Source organism: Equus asinus, chromosome X (genome assembly GCF_041296235.1).
Source record: "Equus asinus isolate D_3611 breed Donkey chromosome X, EquAss-T2T_v2, whole genome shotgun sequence".
Classification (NCBI taxonomy): domain Eukaryota; kingdom Metazoa; phylum Chordata; class Mammalia; order Perissodactyla; family Equidae; genus Equus; species Equus asinus.
This window is the reverse complement of record NC_091820.1, coordinates 135955513-135979142: the sequence shown is the minus strand read 5'-3', so window position 1 is coordinate 135979142 and position 23630 is coordinate 135955513. Positions and strand designations below refer to the sequence as shown.

Below are 23630 nucleotides of genomic sequence, written 5' to 3'. Positions count from 1 at the left end.
AAATGTAAAATGGACAGCCATAACACTTAAAAAAAAAAAAAAAAAGGAGAAAATCATTGGGACCTAGGGCTTGATGCAGAGTTCTTAGACTCAACAATCAAAGTATGGTCCATAAAACAATCCTTCTGCAAAAGAACCTGTTAAGAGGATGAAAAGGCAAGGTACAGACTGGGAGAAGATATTTTCAAATTACTTTTCAGACACTGGACAAGTATGTAAAATAAGTAAAGAAATCTCAAAATTCAATGGTAAAAACAAAACAAAACAAAAATCACACAAATAGTCCAATTAGAAAGTGGATCAACGTCGTGAACAGACGTTTCACTGAAGAGAACATACAGACGGCAAATAAGCTCAAGAAAAGATGTTAACATCATTAGGCATTAGGGAAATGCAAACCAAAACGACAACGAGATATCACCACGCACCTATCAGAAAGGACCCCTCATACACTGCGCTACGCCACAGCCAGAATTATGCTGAGTGAAAAAAGCCAATCTCAAGAGGTCACCTATTGTATAATTTGATTTATATAACATGCCAAAATGTAGAAGTGAAGAACAGATTAGTGGTTGCCATGGGTTCCGTTTGGGACTTGGGGTGGGGCAGGGTGGGAGGGAGGTGGGTTTGGTTATAAAAAGGCAACTTGGAGGATCTCTGAGGTGATGGAACTGCTCTTTATCCTCACCATAGTAATGGTTACACGAATCTACATATTTGATAAAACTGCTTTGAGTTAAATACACACACACACGAACACACGCACACAAATAAGTGCATGTAAAATTGGTGACATTTGGATAAAGTGGATGGATTGTATTAATGTCAGTGTCCTGGTTGTGATATTGTATTATAGTTATGCAAGATGTTACTATTGGGGGAAACTGGGTGAAGGTACATGGGATCTCTGTTGTATTATTTCCTGAAACTGCATGCGAATTACAATTCTCTCAAAATAAAAGGTTTCAAACATCATGCTGTAACTCTTCTACAATTAAAACAGAGTGGTAGTGGAGAAAGAACCAACAAATCGAACAGGGGACAGAATCCACATCTAGAAACAGACTCAAGTATATGTGGAAATTGAATATATGATAAAGGTGACATTTCAAATCACTGGGGCAAAGACGGACGTTTTAAAAAATGGGGTTGTGATAACTGAGTAGCCATTTGAAAATATGGAAAGAGCCATACCGTATAACCATCCACAAGAATAAACTCCAAATGGATTAGGAATCTGAATGTAAAATCTAAACCCTGCAAATACTGAAGGAAAATTGGGTGAATTCCTCCATAACCTGGGTGTGAGGAAAGTCTTTCCAACTGCAACTCAAAATCCAGATGTGATTAAAAAAAAGATTGATATTTGTCTACATAAAAACGCTTTTGCATGGCAAAGAAAAACAAACATCAAAAAACAATGAACAAATTGGGAAAAGCTACTTGCAACATATATCACAGATTAAAAAGCTAATATCCGTAATATATAAAAACTCTTATAAGTGAGGATAAAAGACCAAAAACCCAATGGACAAGGGGAGAAAGACATGAACAGATAATACGCACATACAAATATCAAAAAGGCTCTAAAGCTTGTGAAAGGATGCTCCAAGTCACTCATAATTAGAAAAATGCTAATTAAAATTACTGAGATACCATTCCTCACCCATCAGATTTACAAAAAATAAAAAGCATAGCAAACACTTTGTTGGTGAGGCTTTAGGGGAAAAGACACTCTCACACATTGCTATACATTGCTGATGGGAATGCAAATCGGTACAACCTTTCAGGAGGGTAATTTGGCAATACCTTTTAACAAAATTACATATGTGTCTATTATTTTTTTGTTTTGAGGAAGATTAGCCCTGAGCTAACATCCACCACCAATGCTCCCCTTTTTGCTGAGGAAGACTGGCCCTGAGCTAACATCCGTGCCCATCTTCCTCTACTTTATATGGGGGATGCCTGCCATGGCATGGTGTGCCAAGCAGTGCCATGTCTGCACCTGGGATCCGAACCGGTGAACCCTGGGCCGCCAAAGTGGAATGTGCAAACTTAACCACTGCGCCACCGGACTGGCCCCCACTTTCTTTCTTTCTTTTTTTTTTTTTTTTGGTGAGGAAGATTGTCCCTAAGCTAACATTTCTGTCAATCTTCCTCTATTTTCTATGTGGGATGCCGCCACAGCATGGCTTGATAAGCCATGTGTAGGTCTGTGCCCGGGATCTGAACCCTCAAACCCTGGGCTGCTGAAGCAGAGCACACGAACTTAACCACTACACCACCCGGCTGGCCCCTGTGTTTAATTTTTGACACACCAATTCCACTTCTAGAAATCTACTCTGAAGATACATCTCCAACAAAATAAAAATACATATGTAGCAGGTTGTTCATTGCATCATTGTTTATAATTGCAAAATACTGGAAACAACCTACATGCTCATACACAGGAGGGTGGCTGAATAATCTTGGGTGCATCCACCCAACAGTGCAGCTGTAACGAAAGAATGAGGAAGATCCCTATGACCTACTGTGGAGTGACAACGAGGACGTACTGTCAAGAAAAAGTAAAGCCCCAAAGCGTACTATTTATAGTATGCTGCCCTTCATGTAAGAATGAAGGGGTATACGAAAATACACAGATACCTACTCCGTTGTGCAAAAGGAAACACAGGAAAATGACTGAGGTTGGTTACTTCGAGGGGAGGAACGGAATGAGGCAGAAAGGATAGAAGCAATGGGAGGTGTCACTGTCTGCACAGTTTTAACTTTTGGAATTATGTTACTATTTCACATGCTAAAAAAATTAAAACTAACAAGGATGGGAAAAGAAAATGTCCAAAAGGAATCTAAAGAGAAACAAGTGAACAGAACCATATTCAAATGACCACGCTGGCGGCATGGGGACGGAGAACCAGCCCAAGTAATTTTTTTAATAGTCTTCCGACAATATACCCTTAATCTAAAGACAAAGGAATTCTAAACAAATATTGTACTCTAGTTAATAGGCTTCTTTTCACAGAGCTATGGGTTAGCAACTCTGAAACTACTTTCTTTGTATTCCAGGATCCAGTAAATATATTATGGATAATAGCAGAGAGATTTCTCACTGACATAAAAGAGAGTTACAAATATGAAAAGGGGAAGACAGAAAGAACTTTGCTGTTGAATTGGAATTTAGACTTAACAGTGCGAACTCATGGTTTATAGATAGGCAGGTTGACAGAGAAATGATCACAATGATAAAATTAATAAAATACTAAAATCAAATGAAATACTGGTGTGAATTAATTAATTTATTTCCCAGTTTTGTGGACTGAGAGGGCCCACTAGCAATGGCACTCCTGCAGAAATGAGCATATATCTACAACCAAGATCTTCGTTTCTAATTACCATTCTTCACTAAAAGAAACTAGGGCTCTTTGGAAGAATGGCTGATTTTAGGGCAGAAAATGTACAAGATGAGCCTAGAGCATCTTGTTGTGCCAGAAATTAAGACCATGCTCAAAGAATGCTTAGGGACATGTCAAAAAGACATAGGAGCCAGCATAAAGGGGCTCCCACTGGCCAAACCTGGGACAATTTGAGCATCAAAATAAGTAATGATAGTAAAGGATTATAACTTATCGAATAATCCATGAGTTCACCAGATATAAACAAATACATAAGTAAATAAATCATGAGGGAAGGAAAGCTCTCTCTTACAGTAGAAAGCCAAATAATAAATACAGAAGGAATGATGGAATTAGAAATTCATTATTTGGCAACTAGCATAATAAACTTGCCTCAGGCAAGGATCATCAATGGATGCTAAACTCGTGACTGAAAATTTGGGGAGTAACAAGATATTAACATGTCGTCAAAATATATTCCCATAAGATAATTACAAAAGGAAAAATAGTAACTTGACAGGAGCAACCTGGCAGGTACCACATTAACCAGGTGATCAAGGTTAACGTCACCAGTAATGAGACATATCGACATCATGTACCTCATGATATGATGCTCTGAGAAGGACACAGCATCACTTCTGTGGTGTTCCTGCCAAAAGTGTAGAACCTGAATCTAATCGTGAGGAAACATCAGACAAACTCAAAATGAGGGACATGCTGCAAAATAACTGGCCTGTACTCTCCACAAATCTTAATGCCATAAAACACAAAGACAGACTGAAGAATTGTTCTGGATTAAAGAGACTAAAGAGACATAACGACCAAATGCACTGTATGATCCTGAATTTTCTTTTGCTATAGGGGACACTATTGGGAAAATCAGCAAAATCTAATAAGGTATTTAGATTAAGATCTTTAGATTAGATTGGTACCAATATCGGCTTCCTGATTTTGATCAACACCCTATGTTTATGCAAGAGAACGTCTTTGTTTTTAGGAAATACACATTCAACTTTTATTCAGAGATAAAAGAGCAGTGCTTCTGCAATTTATTCTTACAATTTGGAAAAAGAAATAATGTGTGCGTGTGTGTGTTTGTGTGTGTGTGGAGCGGAGGAGAGGAAGAAATAGCAAGAAAATGTGGTCAAATGTTAATATCTGGGGAACTGAGTGAAAGTCTTCAGAAGTTATTTGTATTATTCCTGCAGCTTGTCTTGGAGTCGGAATTTACCTCAAGCTAAAAAATTAAATTGAAAAAGCTTAGACGTGATCAATTACCCCCCAGGGAGAAGGTGTAGAGAGCAGAGGAGAGGCCTGAGGGACAACTCTCACAAAATGCTCACAGTTGATGGTTGAGTTTCCAAGAAGCAACAGAACTGGAGTCCCCAGGCACACACAGGCATTCAGGGAATGGTAACTGGAGCCTTCCTTCTGACAAAAGACCTGTTGCCAATGCTCCTCAAAGCCATGCTCAGTGTGGTAGACTCCAGCTGGTCCACTGATCTGCACTCAGAGTATAGCCCATGAGGCAGGAAACTGAGAATCAGAGGGCTTCTTTCAGGTAGAGCCATGGATGGATGGATGGAAGGTTGGTGGGAAGGTAGGAAGGAAGGAAAGACAGGTAGATACACGAGAGTTAAGATATTAAAGGCTACTAAAGACCCGCGGTAAAAGTACTTATGCAAAGTAATGATGATTAGCAATGTTCAGTATTTTAAATTTCAGTCCAGTCAGCAAAGAAAACACCCTGTAAACCACAGTTTATCAGGGACCTGCTAAAATGAGAGTGTTTAACTTGAAGAGTCTAGTTATGTGCTGTCCAATGTGGTAGCCACTAGGCACGCGTGCCCACTGAGGGCTGGCAGCGTGGGCTATAAGTGTAAACTACGCCTTGCAAGGTGAAGGCTTAGCATGCTAAGAAAATGTACAATAGCTCAGCAATTTTTAAGTTGATTACATGTTTAAATAACAATCTTTTAGATAGATTTGGTTAAATAAAATATATTATTAAAGTTAATCTTACCTGCTTCTTTTTTACTTTTTTAATGTGGCTACCATAAAATTTAAAATTGTATGTATGGCTTTCATTCTATTTCTCTGAGAGAGCCCTGGCCTATTTGATGAATGGTTTTGCAAGTTTTTGCTCAAATCTCACCTTCTCAGCAAGGTTCTTGCTGGCCACCCTACTCCCCAACTCCCTTCCTCGATTTATTCTGTTTCAAGGCACTTATCACCTCGGATATACTATATTTTTACTTATTAATCTTGTCTATCATTGGTCTCCCCCACTAGACTACCGTCCATGAGAGTTCTGTCTGTTTTGTTCACTCTCGTATCATCACCCTGACACATCATTAATTTGCATAAGTTCTTTCACTTTGGCTATTTAGTAGCCTTAACTCTCTTCTTAACTCTCATGTATCTGTCTATCCTTCCTTCCTTCCATCTGTCCATCCACCCATCTATTCTCCAACAGTGCCTGTCGCATAGTAGATATACCAAATATCTGTGCTGAATCAATTTCTCAAAATGCCTTTTGACCAGTTCTTGAATTGACCAGCACTGAAATTCCACTTTTGGGTTACTCTGGGATCCAGTTGCATACTGACCCCTGACCTGGTCAAATGGGAGCGGAGAGGCAACCCAGTGTGTCCCACCACCTTCGAGGGTCCACAGCAGAGAGAAGCGTCTTAGGCACTGCCTGCCTTTCCCACTTCCCTCTTTGCCTTAATTTCAACGCCAAAGCTCTTAGCAAAACTAAGTGGGAGGGAGAGAACAGACACATTTTTTCCAAAAAGCAGACAGCCATCAGGAACTACGTGGGCAGAGAAGCTCATCTACTTGAAAGTACTCGGCCATTTCATTTTTCTTGGACTAGAAGTCTACCTACCTCTTTCAATGATTCAGATGATCGGGGAATTTTTCCTCTAGAAAGGGTTTAAAGGTCATACACTGCACTGGTCAAATCACAGCCTCCAAACAGAACAGTCCAACCCACTAAGAGGAAAATCTCAGAGAGCCGTCTACCCCTCTAGGCCAGCCTTTCACTGTAGTGATAGGAACTGTGGGGACCACAGAGGAAAAGGGACTTGCCCAAGGTCACACAGTCAGGCTTAGAGCTGGGCCTGGCACCCAGGCAGCCACCCTCCAGCCCAGGGTCCCCCTGGCTCTGCACCCCGACACTGATCCAGTACCAGGCCAGAGGATGTGGGGTCTGGACACAGATAAGAGGGGGTTTGGCTAGAACCAAGAGAAATAGCCCCAGAGCTGATGGCTGAGGGATGAGCCGGGCAGATTTTGTAAACAACCCATGAGCTATAGGTGGCCAACACACTTATGAGATTCAAAAACAAACAAGTAAGCAAACACTCTGAGTACTGTGAGTGCAAACAGCTGAGAAACTACAAGCTTCTTCTAGACAAGACAAACTATTACTTATCACAAAAATAAGGGTGGGGTGGCTTATTTTTTTACATATATAGTGAAAAGTCTGCAAATAGGAAGTCAAACCTAAGACAGCCCATATGTTTAAATTAAAATAATTCCAAATAACAGGCCCCCAAGGACCGCCCCCCATTATTAAAAAAATTGTTTTATTTTAAATTAGGCGTCGGTACAAGACTAACAAAATTCAATATTTACTTTAGCTGAAAGCTCTTGGTTGTCGGGGGCTGGGATGGGGGATAAAAATTCCTTTTTGATAAGCTACTATTTGATAGCTAGAAATCAAAATCTCTCAGCCCTATAATCTGCTGCCCGCAGGCCCATACTAAGCTGGAGGCCTGGATGCTTCTGTAAGGGTCTGTGAGGTACCGGGTGGAGCAAACAGCCCCAGGGTAGGCTGAGTCCCAGACTAGCTCGGCTCCCAGCAGCTTGTGGGGGGATCCAGCCCCAGCATCCGCGCGTGCAAAACCAGGGGTCTCCAAGCGAACTTCCACTTTCCACATTCTTTGGTCCTACATAAACATCTATCAACTCTTTTCGTGTTTATCCAAACTTCTAGAACTGTGCTCCTCTGTGTAACAGTCACAGCCCCCACCTGCCAAACTAAAATGAAACCCCCACACTTTCAAGTCTCTGGTCATTTCAAAAAGAATAAATTAGGATTTATCCTTTTCAAATACTTCAAGTAACTTGGAGTTTAATTTGCCACTCAGAGAATAATGGAACGTCAGACCTACAGGAGCCTTTCGGATTCCCTCAGTCAATTCCTTCATTGTACAGATGGGGAATCTGTACAACGGACCTGGAGCTGGGCCTGGAGCACACGTCAGCTGACCCCCAGGTGGACATTCTTCCCCCTATAGCGCCAGGGACCCCTCCCAGACGCAGAAAGCTGGTCCCAAAGAGTGAATCTTCCAAAGGGCAGGCACCAACTGCCACAGCTGCCAATTTACGGGACCACCATCCTTTTGGTTGATTATGTGAAGATGCCTAAAATTGCTGGGTGGCATCTGCTTTCAAGTAACTTGCGCATTCCTCCCCCTCCAGATGAATAATGAAGCTAAGGCCGAGACGCTCCAGCAAAGGCTGGGAATCGGCGCCACTCTGCATAATGACCCGGTACTGAACACTCATTTTCAACATGATCTGCACTTAACCAGCCCTGGCAAATCTGGCTGGTTTAACAAAAGAAAGAAAGGGTGGGGGGACACCTCAATCTGTTTGCAAGCCAGTTCAAAGCAAACCAGCACTCCTCTTTATAAAGGAGAAAGCCCAAGCTCCTAGCAACACGCTCCCTTCCAAAAGGTTCCTAACTTGGGTGTGGGGGAAGGGAATCCACGGCTCTACAAATGTGTGGCTGCCTCGACTCTGCAACTGCGTAGCAACCGGCTCTGCAAGGCCAGGATCATCCTCTGAGGGTTCAAAGGGCTTTCCAAACCTGCTATTTACTCTCTCGCGCAGACGTGGAGGACCTGAGCATTCGTTAGAGCCAGGTTAATCTGATGATGGGGTTGTGTTTTTCAGAGAGGTGAAAAGATACTATTGTTAAGGAGCCAGAGAGCCTGGAGGGAGCACAGGCCTAACGAGGGCCAAGGACATAGCTTCATGCTCATCTGTGTTCTCGCAGGGCACCAGACCCGTTATGTGACCTTCAGCAAGCACCGGCTCCTCTCAGGGCATCAGTTTCCCCATCTGTGGCTTAAGAGCCCTACTGGTCTTGCCATGAGGAATCTTTCCACATTTGTTTGAAATGAGTCCAGCCAGCCTCTTCTCTCCCAGGCGGACTCCCCCACTAAAGTGGCTCCCGAGGCTCCCCTCCCTCAGGACAGGGCCCTGGCCAGACCTCAGGGCAGGTCCACCACCCGGTTTTCATAAGAAGCTGACCAGGGCTTTCCAGGGATTTCAGGGGAGAGTCGAGGATCCACTATTCTCTCCTGACATAAGGTGGGACAGCACTTGAATGTGGACAACCAAACCAAACCGCGTGCCTTCTCGGATCCCATTTGTTAACTTCTGTGGCAGGCGGACATGGAACCTCCTCCAGGGCACTGGGCCAGATACACACACCCTGGACCCACTCCGGAGCCACTGAGGGCTGGGCAAGCAGGACCCCTAACCAGGTGTGGCCTCCGGAACTGTCTAGATCCCAGACACACTGTGTGCCCTGGGAGGTCTCTCCCAAGCCAGAGACTCTCTTATGCTAGCTTGCCTGGGTGTAACTCATGCAATATCAAAGGAAGGGACAAAAGGTCTTTTCATGTCAAAAGAGACCTGCTTTGCTTTTGGTAAATTTCTCAGGCCAAATGGGAAGGCAAAATGAAGAGTGACCAGTGACACTAAAGAGAGCAACCCGAGCGTGTGCCCTGAACATGATGTTTGCAAGACAATCTCACCAATACCGGCTCACTGGACTCTCCCAAGATGCCTTAAGTTAGGTAGGGCTGGCATTCTCATATTTCCTTCTGACGACCAAGGACACTGTAGCTCGGGTAGGTTCACAGACTTTCTTAAAATCCTACAGCTGGTCAGTGTCCTGCACTGAAGGCAAAGCTCATTGTTCTTCCTACATTACAGTGGTGACCAGGGATGGCTACGCAATCTGGCACAGCCCAAGGCACCATACTGAGGAGTTCTTAACCTGTCTCAAAGGATCTCTGAGGGAGCCATGAATGGGCCTCCAGAAGGCTCTGAAATTAGGCACAACATTACACAGACTTGTGCAGTGGTCTAAGGAGAAGACCCACAGCTTTCATCAGATACTCAAAGAAGTCTGTGATCCACAAAAGGCAGAGCTGCCCTTGCTCGAGAGAGACAGGAATCATTTTTGTTAGGATTTGGAGCTCAAGAGACCAGCTGGGGTCGACTTCCCTGGGGGCCAGTTCAGGAGAACCTTGGCAGCCAGGTGGTCGGCCGTTCTGCAATCTCATGAACAGAACCAGCTTTGTGCATGGTACCACTTGGGGGGTCCAAGAGGGCCTCCCTAACCCCTGAACACCTCCTACCTGCTCCCTAAAGAGCAGATGCTCTCCAAGGTATGGCTACCTTTGCATCCTTAATTCAAGTTAGAGGTTCCAGATTCTCCCGAGGAAGGGAGTCACACTAAGGTAAAGAGGGCTAAGGATAATGCCTTTCCAGGTAAGGAGCAAAGAGTGGTGAGGGGCAGGGGTGGTCTAGGACCCAGGAAGGGGAAGGTGGGAGGACTGAACTAGAACTTGGTTTGCTCAGGATTTTGCAAAGGGCCAACCCAAAGGCATGCCTGAAAAGGCCGGACAGCCTGTCCCCAGCCATGTGGGAAACAAGGGCTTCAGACCTAGCTCTTTCTATCTGGGTACCACCTTCCTGAAAGGATGTGCTGACGATAAGAGAGACAATGTCAGCTTCTAGTTCTCAACTCAAGGGGCAAAATGTGCTCTAAAAGGCGAAGTGCCCCTACTTCCTGGGAGGAAATGAAGAGTGATCATGTTTCTCTGCCACTGAGATAGGAGTGAGTGAGAGTGTGTGTGTGTGTGTGTGTGTAAAAGTTCGGTTCTCCAGGACTGCCCGGACACGGAGATGAAGCCCCACAACCGCCTAAGCTGGCCGTCACTCTCATCCCACGTCTACTTCAGTGGACTTGGAAATAGGAAGCAAACGATGCTGCTGTGAGCAACTCCCACCCAGGGTCTGAGAAGCCAGAATCCTCCGCCACCCCAGAGCAGATGATGGGCCTTTGGCTCCCACATCCACTGCTGCCATTTGGGAAGGTGAGGATGAAAGAGATTTGTAGAACTGCCAAGGGGCTGTTACTCTGGGGGGCGCAGGGAGGAGGAGGCAGAGAGGCCTGCTTGGAGACTCCCCGTCGGGTTAATCTTGCAATTTCATTGTCACCACGCTCTGAACAGGTTCTGCCTCAGGAGCAGGCCCTTGGGAGGCTCCAATTTGATAACAGCCTCACATCTGCTGTGGGACAAGACCTCACCACCCTCCTTATTAGCGGGTGGAAAGGGCTCCCAGGCTGCCCTACTGCGTGGGGCATTAGTCACGCTCCAAAGGCAACAGACAGGCCGTGTGTCGGAGCGCGGGCTGCTCCCCTGGGATTAGTGCAGTGACTCTCCTCTGTATTTGCAGGGCTCATTTTGAGGGCTGTGGCTGCGACTAACACAATAATGCTCTTTACCCCATCGCTAGGGGATCACTAGAAACAACCAGATTGTTCACTTTAATTCGAATGTCAGCACAATTATTTTAACACCAAGTGTGTCAGATTTGACTCCATATCCCTGATATTAATTTTAGAGTGGTGGTGAAACGAAATGGCATACTTCTTTGAGCTTTTGTTACAACATGTTCATGCAGCAAACTGTGAAGAAAATGTAGTAATTAGAGGTTAAATTAATCCTTGACAGACAAGCAGCTTAGAAATGCAGTGCCCTCCTCCCCAAACCTAGCCTGATGCATGCCAGTCTTTCAGTATTAGACACTCAAAGCATGTGACGTTGGCAACCACACTGAAACTACTGTCCCACTTAAAATTCCGAGGTCGGCACTGGAACTTCCAGATATTAACAGTGAGATCTCATTAAGAACAAAACCCAAACAACCCTGCAAATGGCAACAGAGCCCACCCAGCCAAGCCCTCCAAGGGGCTGGCTGCCCAACTCTCTATCAGTGACTTGCAAACAAAACCAGATGAGACACACTCCTTTCCGAGGCGCCAATGCCTGGGCCCCAGATTGATCCTTAACTTACAACGTCTCATCTTCACCTAGCTCTAGACTTTGAGTTCTGATTCCAATATGCCCCTCAGCTGTCCTAACAATGCTCAGCAAAGCACACAGTGACACAGGGCAGGTTACGTTACATCATAAGGAAAAATGGCCCTCCTCCACGCACTGCATTTCCTCTCAAAACGGAAGCCTGTGAGCCCACAGCATGGGTACAACATGGATGTTCTGGACCCAACTACTTGGTCGAGAGTGAGAGTCCAGGCTTCTGTCTACTTCAGGCTCCCTTCCCTGTGTCCCCTCAGGAAAGTCGGGCCCCCTCTCTGGGCCTCACTTTCCTCTTCTGTCAAGTCACAGAGCTTTACTCTTCTAGCTTGACAATTCTCCGTCTTTCAGCATCTGAGTTTGTTGGTGAGTTGGGGCATCTACGCCAACTATGTGCAGAAACTGTGGTCAACCAGCTAACGGGACCACAAAAAGGCAGGCAGAGCTGGATTCCGTCCCCATCCCACTCTGTGTCACCGAGCCCCTAAAGGAAGCTGGAGGTGGGGGTTTCAGGTTCAAATGCTGGGCAAAATATAAAAAGCACTCTTCATTGAGTGGGGGGTGGGGGTAAGGGGGCTTCGGAACAATTGGACGGAGTACTCGAGATAGCCCAAGGTGTTCAGGACAACTTGACTTGGTTCTTGTCCTGCTTTTAGTTCCCAAAGGCCCACAATTCCTAAAAGATAGAAGGCACAAAGCTGAGGCCATCAGGCCCTTCTGACCCAGATGCCATTCACTAGTTCTGGCCCTGCGGCCTCCAGTGGCCTCTTCTAGAATCAGCAGAAATGTGTCCCTATGGCCCAGTGTCCAGGTACTCCCGTGGCTGGAGAAAAGGAGGAAAAACAAGGGCCAGCTGGCCAGGTTCCCTTCTAGCATGACGAAATCCCACAGTCAGCCCCATCCTCCTCTGGGCCTCGTGGAACAATTCTCAGCCTTAAGAAAATAGCATTTCCCAAACCCCACTTAATGGTTATTTACCCGGCAGAGTGAGCAGCAGGGTACACTGGGAGAAGGCAGCTGGGTACCCCTACCCCAAGGAAATGGGGAGACTGTGAGGCTGGGACCCAGGCTGTGCAGAAAGGGGCGCTGGCTGCCCCGAGGGCAGAAGGCAGCCAGGGTAGGACTGGGTTCCGATGAGTGGGCTTCTCCTCCAGGAGGAGGAAGAGCCCACCCTCACATAGGCCAGAGAGGAGGAAGGAGTCTGAAGCTGGGATTCCAGGGAGGTCCAGAGGAACCTCTCTAGACAAAGAAAGTTCTTGAAGACTTTGCAAAGGGCTTTTTCCTTCTGGTGCTCCTAGGCCCTATCTCTGGAAGCCTTTACTCCGGGGGGCCCACAGCCAGTGAGGCCCCTCGCTATGCCTCACTCTGGGGGATCTTTCTGGGTTGTGAGAAAGCTGATTGCTTTGGAAATTATGAAGAGGTCGCATTTTAGTGGGGGGACTTGAGGCCCGAAGGAAATTGGGGATGCTCTCTGAATGGGGAGGAAAAAACGGGATGGGGGAAGAAGGGAACCCAACTCTTTTGCTTCCCTCCCTTCTCCCTGCAGAAAATGCTCCTGGGGCTTTAGCAGGCCCGGGCTGGTCGTTTGGGAGCAGGACCTGACGGAGCCTGCACATCCGCCATCCTTGCAGGTAAATACTTTATAACACAAGCTACTGCTCCTCACCTCTATGGGACCCTCGAATAACTGCCCCTCAGCTCCGTGGGGCCTGTTCTTCTTCCTCTGCTCTATTTGCAGACTAAATGACAACAATGAAGACAAAAACAAGTACTAAGCACTGCAATAAAACCACATCAGGTTCACGCAGATTTACGAAGTCTCCTTCCTCACAGTCCCGAAGCTGTTTAAGGACTCAGTGTCTGAAAAAGCAGACTGCTTTCGACTGAGCTTCGGGATACTTCTCTCCTGCCATACAGTTGACTGGTGCTGCCTAGGTTACCCCTCGGTGGCGTTGTGAGAGGTGTATGACGGGAACTGGGTTATTGTGCTGATCCATAGTAACCGACTCCTGTTCCGCCATCATTTATCTCCCTCCCCAGCCACATCTGGGTTGGTCTATTCACACTCTCAGCATTCTATCTGCTCCAACAAACACTCAGCCTTTTCTGCTTGGATAAGGAGATTTTTTAGTTACATCCATTATATGTGTATCAACATTTATGGCAGCAAGATAATTGCCAAAGAGCTCAGAGGATAAAAGGTCCTTCTTCATAATGTTCACAGCCCCCCATCCGTTTAAAAAAAATCAATATTAACATCAAGCAGGACAGGGACAGATTCTTGCATGGCTGCTGTGTCTTCAAAGTTGGAAATGTGGTTTTTAAAAAACACCCAGCTGGATTAGGAAGAAAAGAAAAGGTTCAACACTGAGTTCAGAGTCCATACCTCAGTGGGGCACATGCGTGTAGAAGGGAGGCCTTTTTGTCCTTGAAACCTTTGCTAAATAACTGCAAAGCAGCAAATCTGCTCTATATTAGATGAGTCCTTTGGAAACACGCCAGTCTAATTTCAAAGAGTCTAGATCCTGTTATCTGTAAACCAACCCAATGGTCAGGAGGCCTGCCGTCAATAGATTAGGGGGACTGGACAAGAAGCCCTGCGGGTGGCCTCCCAGCCTCCACCATGGATGCTTCTGGCTTAGAAGCCCACACTGGCAAAAGACACAGAGAGAGGGAATGTTTGCCACTTTTACAGTGTTTTGATTGGCTTTTGGCCATTTCCTACTCTTTCCTCTTCTTGCTGCCCCTCAAAATCTACCCCCATCTCTTTACATACCTAGCTGTTTTCCCCATTGCTGTCTCACTTTCACAGAAAATGACTATTTCATTCACAAATCAGTGTTAGAGCTGGAAGGGACTCAGACTCCGAGGTCACGAAGGGGGAAGGAGGAACAATGAGGGAGGACGGACTTGCCCGAGATCACTCTGCTAATAAGTGGAAAGAGTGTTCCAGAACACAAGTTTCCCAGCTCCTAGGCTATTTAATTATCTCTCCAATGCACTGCTGCAGAAAAAAAATCAGAATCTTAAAAAGAAAAAGATTTACTGTGCATAGGAAGCCCCTTTTAACTAGGGGAGTGGTCCAACTGTTGGCAGAAGAGCCGCTTGTTCTGCTGCTGCTGCTGCCCGTTTCATCAGCCCGAGGAGCAAGTGAGCTTCCTAGGGCTGATCTATTAACAGGTGCGCTGTAAGCCTTAGGTGATCAGCTTAAAAGGGAAAAATGATATTAAATGTGCTGGCCAAGCTTGAAAAAAAATCCCTTTTCTTAATGAAAAAGATTGCTAACAGTAAATCTCCTACCTTAAGATGCACCCCCACCCCCACCTCCACCCCAGCAACAGGCTATTTCCTGGTTGAGTTTAAAAATCCAATGACGTTCCTGTTTCAACCCACACATCTGTGTCACTGTCAGCGTCAGTGGCAGGAAAACAGACGAAGTCACCCTTTGCTAATGATTTCCTAACATGGAATTTCCTTGTATCTCCCCAAGCTTTTTCTTCTTCCAACGCCAAAATGTTTTTTTCCCTCTCTCAAACACACTGTACTGAAGGAAAACTGAAAATGGGCATGGCCAGGGGAGGATGATTTCTAAGGAGATCTTATAAGGAAGAACTGCAGCTCTTCGTGATATTTTTAACGGGGGTGGGGTACTGCTCGTTTTTCTAAAGCCAGTCCGAAGGAAACAGAGAGATTTCCTCCAGGCATCTGGGAATCTCTCAGCCCCTCTCTTTCCCTTTCCCTTGCCTCCTTCTTCCCAAGTTCCACTTTCAGCAACATGCTTACATCGGTGTCGGAGGAAACACACTCACACACCGGAGGCACACATGGGGAGAGGCCACAGCAGCCCCCAGAGCAGGGGACAGGCATTGGAGAGCCAGCAAAGCACAAAGCAATACAGGAACCCATTACGGTTCTCCTCTGGAGAATATCCTATTTAATAGGCAAACTGGGCATCCAGAGAAAAGCAGGCTGTTACTTTAAGGGGAAGAAGCTGATTAGCTGCTCTGGCTGGCACCAAACAGCTGGTCTGTCCGGCAGGTTCAAGGCCATTTCAGCTTCTCTCTTATGGAGGCACCATATGTTCCATCTCACACATCAGCAGCTTTATTTTCCAATGATCTTGCTCCAGAAGGGAAGCACAAAGGGGGGAGGAGAAGGTAGAGCCCATCGTTTACCCTTTGAGTACTTTCTTGCGGTTTAGATGCAGTTGGGACGTGTGTATTGGGGGTGGGGGTGGGGGGAGTTAAGCTTCAGCATCTATTCCAAAGACCGGAGGGGAGTGGAGTGGGGGAAAGACATGCGAAAAGGCACAAATAACATGTCGCCAGGAGATTAAATGGGAAGAGGGGGCGGGGGCGGCGAGAGAATGGGAGGAATCTGACTTTGCTCCCGAGACCCACCAGTCGAGTTTGCGCCCCGCCCACTTCTCCTTATTTGTCAAATTTCCTTATTGTTAGTATTCCTTTTCCGAATAAACTTTACAAGGAGAGAAGCGGACCGCTTTGGGGGACGGGGGCAGCCAGGCCGACAGGATGGAGAAAGGTTACTTCTAACATGAAGTTTAGCATTCCTCAGTTCCAGCCTAGGTTCTCAGAAGTTTGTGGACGAGGGCAGGTGTAAAGGGTAGGGGCCGGGCTAAATCCTCAGTCCAACTAACGCCGGCAGCCGATGCGTCCTGGACACCTCAAGTGCCCGGCGCTGGGTCCGTGCAGAGGCGGCACGGTCCGGAGGTGCATCCTCGTCCCCACTGCCAGCCCAGGCTGCAGGAACCTCGAAGGTGGCGGTGCCGACTCCCTCCCTGCCGCCAAACAAAGGGGGCCCGCGGAGCGTTTGAGCCCGTCGGGGATGGGGGGCGGCGGCAGGAGGGCGGGGGAAGGAGTGATGAGCGTAGCCGCGGGGTGGCGAAAGCCTCAGAGTCGCCGCCGTCGTCTCGGCCACTGGCGGGGGCGACAGCCGCCCTGAGCCAGGGCGGCGAGGGCCGCGGGCTGCAAAGCGAAACCGAGGAAAGGGCGCCCCCTATGCCCGCGCCCCAGAGAGCGCAGCGGCGAGCCGCGTCTGCTCACCCCGCCGAGCGTGCGCCGCCTCTGGCCTCCGGGCCCGTCCGCTCGCGGAGCCGCCCGCCAGGCCGTCCGGACCGCCAGCGCCCGGGGTGTACACCGCCGGCAGGCTGGGCGCACGGCGGGCGGGCTTCAGGAGCCGAGGGCTCCCTACACCTTCCGGGGTTCCGGCGGAGGATCTTCGAAACACCGCCCCCTCCCCCACCGCCTACACTTGCCCTACTGTCCCGAGCGGCTGGAAGCCACTGGGAGGCAACCGCCCCCGCCCCCTGCCTCTGTGTCCCTTTCCATTTCCCTCTCTCCAGCCTCCTGGGAAACAAAGGGGCTTTTTATAAAGCGGATTGTTGGCGGCAGCGGCGGCGGGGGTGGGAGGGAGGGGGGATCTATAAAGACAAGAAGAGGTGGGGTGGGGGAAGAAGCTGCGCGGCCTCCGGGAGCCCTGATCGGCGGCGGCCAGGAAGCCCCCGCGGGTGCGCGGCCGACCCCGCCCGACCCGTGGGCACCCGGGCGGAGGCCCGCGCCTGCCAATGGCCTGGCTGCGCCTCTGCGATGCTGCTCGCCAGGTTACCGCAGCCCGGGAACAGGATCGCCCGGGGCCTGGGGCCCGGGCCGGTGGGGGCGGCGCGATTCCCGCGGGGGTCTCCCCTGGGAGACCCGGGCCCTTTTCCTAGCCAACTCTTTTGAAATTGCTCGGGCTCGGGGAGACTTTGCCTCTTTGTTCCAGCGCGGCCGCCTCTCGTACGCTCGCCTCGCTCGCCCTCACAGACAATGTCCCCGAGGTGGCCTTGGTCGGCTACCCGCAAACGACACGTTTGCCGTGGGGACAGCGCCCCGGGGGCATTCCTTCTACTGCCAAACAACGACAGGCTACCCCAGCAAGTGGGGTCCCTTCTCCCCACGTTCCCCAGCCATCGTGTGCCTCCACCCGCGCGCACACTCACACCCACACTCGGGTGCCCCGCTCAGCCGCACCCAGCTGCAGGAGCGCGGCCAGGCGAAGCCCCCAGCCCGAGGTGCGTCTGTTTGCTCAGGTTCCGACGACTTCAGGGCAGTTTTCTGGCAGGCTAATCCTATTAGTGTCTGCACGGTCCGCATTTAATCACGGATCAACATCAGACGGCATGGTCAGCTTTCCAAGCGGCTTCGGACACACTGCATGGGGACGGAGTCTAGCCGAGCCAAGTAGCCACGAAAAGTATTTGGCGGCGCTCCGGGGGGCTTCCCGCCCGCCCTGGCCGGCACCGGGCTCTGCCGCTGCTCCGAGGCCTGGGAGCTCAGAGCGCGGGGGCGCCGGGAGGTCTGGGCAGAAGCCCAGTCGGAACTGTCTCGAGCCACCAGCTCTCCTCGGGGCTGCTCTCCAGAGGAAGATTTGGCAGGGGAGGGAGCGCAAGGCAGCGGGCTCGGCGCGCGCGCACACTCCACACTCCCGCTCCGCGGCGGCAAACCCGGTTGGGGTGGGGTGGGGGGAAATCCTGTGCCCAGCGCCCACAGCCGAATGGCCCAGGCTCAGGGAGCTGGCATGCGAAGGCAGCGTCGCCAGTGGCATCCGGGCTGCAAGCGGCCCGGAGGCGCCGGGACGGAGTAGGAGCTTCCCCGGTAGCCTGGCGCGGCCAGGGGAGCCCGCGTGGCTCGCGTCCCTCTGCCTTCCCTCCCCGGTACTTGGCTGCCCATGCCCGATTCCAGACGCCCGGTGGGCGCCGGTGAGCAGGCAGAGGCCGCAGTCCCGAGCGATTCGAGCTGCGCTTAGTCCAGCCCGGCCAGTCCGAGAGGGGGGCGGCCGCGCGCAGCGCCAGGTGGGCCGTACGCTCAGAGCAAACTTTGGGGTCCCTCTGCCCTCAGCATCCCCGAGCCCTGGCTCCTCCACGATGGGGACCACAAGTGGGGGCCACAAGTGCACCCTGGAGACCCCAGAGCAGTCGCGCCTCTCGCGCCCGCCCTCAGCCTTACCGTGCTGCGGAGCTCCAGCGGCGGCGGCGGGGGCAGTGCCCGAGGGGCGGGCGGCCGCCGGCGCGGGCAGCCTGGCCTCGGGCGCCTGCCGAGTGGCGCGGCCCGGTTGCAGATCACCCCCTGGCTAGCGGCCGGTGCCCCCGCGCCCGCCCGCCGCCGGCCGCTTCAGCTCGAGGCCAAGTTCATGCCGGCGGCGCTGCAGTGGCGGCCCAGATCTCCTCGCTCCATTCCCACCGCCCGGCTCCGCGCCGCGCGCCCGGAAGGTGGAGTTTCGGGGGTTTAAGTTACTGATAGGCATTTCTCACTGCTGTGTCACTCGGGGAGGAGGAGACACGCACGCCGCACACTCACACACCCTCACACTCACGGCGACGAGCGGCTCCGGCCTTAAAGGGGAAGCCACGCTGCCCCGCCCGCGACCCCACCAGCCCTGAGCCCGAAACGACGCGTTTCCAGGCCTGGATGGGGCCAGGGGCAGCGGAAGAGCAGCGGCCGCCTGAGGGGCCTATCGGGCCCTCCTGCCACTTTTAAAAAAGGAAAGCGGCTGAAGGCTGGCTTCGCTGTGGTCGTCTCATTTCTCCAGTCAACTCCAGTCAAAGGCAGCTGGGAGGAACGGGAGGGAAGGAAGGGGCACGGGTGCACTTACCTTGGTGGCTCCGCAAGCAGCGGGAGGCGGTAGGTGCCCTCGGCAGCAGGTGGCCCGCCTAGACGATGCGCTGATGGGGAGAGGCGACAGCGGGGTGACCAAGCGCTCCCGGGCACGAGCGGATGCAGCTCGCCCCAGGGCCGCAGGCGGAGCCCCGCGCACTTGGGAAACCCGCACGAGGCAGGTAGACTTCCCGCGTCTGGGCAGAGACAGCTGATGAGCGGTTCGCGCCCCTGACCAAGGAGAGCGAGCAGAGAGAGCGGGAGTGCCAGCACTCACCAGCGACAGGACGAGAGAGCGCGCGAGACTGACAGAGCCCGAGAGAAACAGAAGGAGACCGTGGGAGACAGAGAGAGGGAGAGACAGAAACCGAGAGGGGCACCGACAGAGACCAAGAGAAAACACGGACATAGAGTGGTAGAGAGACACCGTGTGAAAGATAGAGAGACATGGCAGACCAGATCCCTGGAGGACCCCGGAGCGGCACAGGGACGGAAGTCCCATCGTAAAGTAGCCTGTTCCACACCGCCCCCCCCCCACCCTTTCCCATTCTCAGCAGAAACTGACCCAAGAGCTAGCGGCCCTCCTCGCCCTCGCCCTGGGAGGGCGCTCACCTTCAGTAGGTGGCTGCCGAGTGGAGAGCGCCCGTCCCACTGCCAAAACGTCTGCTCGATAGCTCCCGCCGGGACGGCCAAGCCGACCTGCTGTGACGGCAGTGGGGACTAGAGCTCTCAGGTGGCAGCTACTGAACTGCACCCGCCCCCCTCCTCGCCGAGCGTCCCCCTCCCCTCTCTCGCAGCTCTCTCACCCTCCACCCGCCCTCTCCCTCCTCCCGCCCTCTCCCTCCTCCCCTCCTCCTATGCCCGCCACCACCCAACCCCCACCCTCGCCTCCACGCGGACCATGTCTATGCTGACCGCCCCTGTGCTCAGCCAGGAGCCTAGGGGCGCCCGCGACAGTCTCCCGCCCCACTGGCCCAGGGCCGGCGAAGCCCCTGCCCGAGCTGGGCTGGACTGGCCCGCTCTGCACGGGGTTATCCCGGGGCAGACACCTGCAGCTTCTGCAGAAACATGGGTTCCTTCTGAACTGCCCGGCGGGCTAAAGCGCACTGTCTGCCCTCTGCCCTGGCGCCGCGGCCGGCCGGTGGCTCCCCTGTCCTTATTCCCGGAGGCTGGCCTGTGCCCCTTCTCCAGGGTCCCCGCCCAGGGTGCATTTCCTAACCTGGACTTCTGCGGCGGTGGCAGCGGCGGCGGCGAGGACTAAGCTCAGCCCACGGACGCCGCGTCTGGTCCGACAGCAGCAGCGGACAGCGAAGCTCCAGAGACCGCTCTCAGCTCCCGCCCGCACCTCTGAATAGCGACCTGTCATCACCACATCTGGTCGCACTCGGCCCAGCCGAGGGCCAGGAATAAAGGGGTGGGCCCGCCGCCCACTCGGCCCCTCCCTCCCTCCACGCCCACGCCCTCGGCCTGCAGAAAACGCTGGGGCCCCCTCCGAGGACCAAGCAAAGTCCCTTCGTGGGCTGCGTAGGCGCAACCGAGCTGGGCACTTGCCTCCGAATGTTTCCCGAAGTTTCCTGGCTGAGCTGCTGCGTCCCGGGGCCCAACCGCGAGGCACAGGTGTCGGACTCCTGCTCCGAAGCCCCCGTACCAGGGCCAGCAGGGCCCACTGGGGCGCGGTGGGGGCACGCGGCTCAGCCGGGCTGTTGGGAAGGAACCCACCTTGGTCCCACGCAGCCGGGGCTGCTCTGCAGAGGGCCCATGGCCAGGAGAGGGTATTGCTCTCCGGTGATTGAACTGATCTCAGTCCTTACCTTCACTCCAGATGAGGCCGTAGTGGAGTCTTGGCCCTTGGACTGTCTGGGTCCTGCAGGCAGGGAGAGTCATCCTAGAATGGCTATGTCTCCCTAGAGCAAGAGAAAGCTCCTGAGTACCTTGAAGGGAATCGGGTTAAACAAAGGGGAACTGGGGATCCCTGTGTCTATCACAGGGCGTTGCAGGGGGTTTTTAAAGTGCACTGCTCAAGGAGGTGGAAGATGGGGTTCTATTCCCAAACACCTCCATTCCATCCTCATATCACTTCCCCTTGGCTTCCCCACTGGGGCATGTGATGCCTACTCCCCCCGAGTGTCTTGGGAGCCTGTGCGATCACAGCTGCACCTGTGTCAAATGGCCAACTGCCTGCTTGGCACCACCACCTGGATGCAACTAGACATCTCAAACTCCACATGGCCTTAACTGAGCTCCTGGTCACCCCGCAAAGCCACTTCTTTTATAGTCTGCCACTTCAGTTCGTGTCAGCTCCATCCTTCAAGGTGCCTAGGCCGAATGCTCTGGAGTCTTCCTTGATTCCTCTTTCTTTCGCTCATACCCCACATCCAGAGAAGTGGTCAGTTCTGTTTCTCCGTCTTCAAAATGCATCCACAATCCCAGCATTCTCTCCTCCTCCACTGCTACCGCCTGGGCCCAGCCACCAGCATCTCCCACCTGGATTACTCCAGGAGCCACCTAACAGGTTGCTCTGTTTCGTACCTTCCCCAGCCACACCCTCCTCCAGCCCAGTCTAGTCCCCCATCTCTGTGCACCTGCAGTAGCTTCCCATTTTACTTGGTGAAACTAAAGTGCTTCTGATGGCCTAACAGGCTGCGCCTAAACACCTCCCCGCAACTGGATGACATCATCTTCCCTCTGCTCCAGGTATCCTGACTCTACCTCAACACACCAGGCATGGCCTTCCTTAGGGCCTTTGCATGAACTGGCTCCCTTATTTCCTTTAATCTTGACACCAGTGTCACCTGGCCGCTTTGTGTAACGTTTCACACCCTCATGCCCATCTCTGGCGCTTCCTCCCCCCTTCCCTGCTGCGTTGTGTCTTTGGTACTTACCACCCGCTGACCTCCTCTATAGGTTAGAGCCCGGGAGGGCCCAGGCTGGCCTGTTTTGCTCACTGCTATATTCCCAGCTCCCAGCACTGTGCTTGGCAGGGAGTATCTGCTCAATGAAAGTTTGTAGGATTCCAATTTCCTGGAACTTTTGAGGAAACTCTGGGGACCACAGGATTGTACAAACACAGTGGGAAAGGGGCCTATAGCTGTCATTACATTTTAAGGAGGTTCCTGACTTGATCACAGGTTAAGAAAGATGGAGGTCAGGCAAAGAGTTTTGTGTAAGTACCATGAAACTAGCCTCAGGTCATGTCACCAAGGGGCCTCGTGGCTCAGACGTGTTGTGGTTCTTTCAGTTACTGTTGGAAACAGGTTCCTTTGTGCTTGTCACCGTGGGTACCCCAAGGCTGGTGAAGAAATGGGAGAGGAGGCCAGAGGCAGAGGCTAAGTGAAGGCTTTCTCCTCACTGGGTAGACCGACTGTGAGACCCTTTGTCACCAAAACTGCAGACCAAGCGTGGGGCTATAAACTCTCCATTACCATGGGCTTTACCGGCCCAACCCACGAACCCGATGAGGTGTAAGCTATCCTCATCTCCATGTTCCAGATGAGGAAATGGGAGACTCAGAGAGGTGAAGGGACATGTTCAGGGTCACACAGCTTGAGAGTGGCAGAGCAGTAAACAGTTGGGCCTCAAAGCTTGGGATGCTTCCACCTGCCATGTGGCCATTCACATTTAGCTTGTGTCGTCCTGGCAGGTGGGTCTAGGCCAGGGAAGGAATCCCACAGGGGTCTCAAAGGGCTTCCCTTCTCCTGGGGAAATCTCCTGGTCCTGTTGAGGAGAGGCTGCCAGCAAAGGGTTAGGCTTGGGCTTTGGGGGTCCAGGGGCACCATGCCAAGGCCAGTGTGGGCCCTGCCTTTGGTCTGGTCCAAACCTAGAACTCAAGGGATATGAAGGCAATCAGCAGCTGTCTGTCATTCATAGTCATATTCCTGTGAACGTATACTAGATTTTCCCAAGTTCACGTGACAAATGCTGGGGGCTTAACAGGATAGCCAGCCTCTGGAATTCTGTGTGGCCTGCACAGGTAGAGGCCCATGAAGAACAGGCGTGCTGACTGCAGGTAAGAAACACACATCCAGTTGCTCTGTTCATTGTTACTCCCTTGCTCCAAAACCTCCTGTCGCTCCCTACTGCTAAATCCCAACTCCTCAGCCTGTCGTTTAAGGCGCTCCGTAGGTGGGCCCCAGCCTCCATTTCCAGCTTCATCTCCTGGTGCTTTCGTACATGCCCTTGGGCCTCCTGCCTGGCTTGGCTGTTGATTAGACACCAAATAATTCCTAGTTCTTCCCACCTCGCACCTTTGCTCATGCATTTCCCCTGCCTAGAATTCCAGCTTTCCTGTCAAAATCCCACTTGACCTTCAGGGCTCATCTCAAAAGCCTCCTCCTCTGTGAAGCCTGGCCTGAGACCCATCACAGCACAGCCTGGGCACCCTCCCTGCCTTGGCC

The 23630-nt window shown here is 51.4% G+C and overlaps 1 protein-coding gene across 6 annotated transcripts in view; it reads right to left on the bottom strand.

Moving 5' to 3' along the window:
- The window catches only part of MAMLD1 (mastermind like domain containing 1), a 126358-nt gene extending 105247 nt beyond the window's left edge, over positions 1-21111 (bottom strand). For 3 of the 6 annotated variants that reach the window (XM_070502358.1, XM_070502355.1, XM_070502360.1), the window contains exon 1: positions 18589-18887. The gene's annotated coding sequence lies outside the window, so the exon portion shown is untranslated. Of the gene's footprint in view, positions 1-18588; positions 18890-19234; positions 19305-19848; positions 19939-20455; positions 20596-21047 lie in introns of those variants that run through there. The other 3 variants (XM_070502356.1, XM_070502357.1, XM_070502359.1) reach the window with 3 other exon arrangements.
- Between the last annotated feature and the right edge of the window lie 2519 nt (positions 21112-23630).